A 903-nucleotide genomic window follows, 5' to 3' on the forward strand; every position below is an offset into this window, starting at 1 on the left:
AACAAGCCCTGGTTCTCAGCAAAGCTCAAAAGGTTGAGGTTGGAGAAGGAGGAAGCGTTTAGGAGTGGGGATAGAGACAGATTCAAGGAGTCGAAGAACAGGTTTAGCAAAGCGGTGAGAGAGGCTAAACGACTGTACTCAGAGACACTAAAACACCAGTTCTCTACTAACGACGCTGCTTCTGTCTGCCAAAGGGCTCAGGCACATCACCAACTACAAACCCAGAGCGCCCCACACCACTAACGACTCCCGCCTAGCCAACGACCTGAACGAGTTCTACCGTAGATTTGAAAGACAATTGGACTGTCCTGAACCACCCCTTCCCACCCAAGAGGCCCCATCCCCCACCCATACTACAGAAACGACTCTCTCCTTTCAGGAGGGAGAAGTTAATGGGCTTTTCAAGAGGCAGAATCCACGCAAAGCAGCCGGGCCGGACTCTGTCTCTCCAGCCACCCTCAGGCACTGCGCTGACCAGCTGTCTCCGGTGTTCACCAACATCTTTAACACCTCCCTGGAGACATGCCATGTACCAGCCTGTCTCAAGTCCTCCACCATCATCGCTGTGCCCAAAAAGCTAAGGCCAACAGGACTAAATGATTACAGACCGGTCGCCCTTACATCTGTGGTAATGAAGTCTTTTGAGCGCCTGCTCCTGGCACACCTCAAAGCCATCACAGACCCTCTCCTGGACCCCCTTCAGTTTGCCTACAGAGCCAACAGGTCTGTGGACGACGCAGTTAACATGGCCCTCCACTTCACCCTACAGCATGTGGACGCCCCAGCATCCTACGCCAGGATCCTGTTTGTGGACTTCAGCTCTGCCTTCAACACCATCATCCCTGCCCTGCTTCAGGACAAGCTCTTCCAGCTGAACGTGCCCTACTCCACCTGCAGGTGGAT

The sequence above is a fragment of the Petromyzon marinus genome, unplaced genomic scaffold (assembly GCF_048934315.1).
Source record: "Petromyzon marinus isolate PM22_M1 ecotype Great Lakes invasive population unplaced genomic scaffold, UKy_Petmar_22M1.pri1.0 PM_G_Scaffold_52, whole genome shotgun sequence".
Taxonomy (NCBI): domain Eukaryota; kingdom Metazoa; phylum Chordata; class Hyperoartia; order Petromyzontiformes; family Petromyzontidae; genus Petromyzon; species Petromyzon marinus.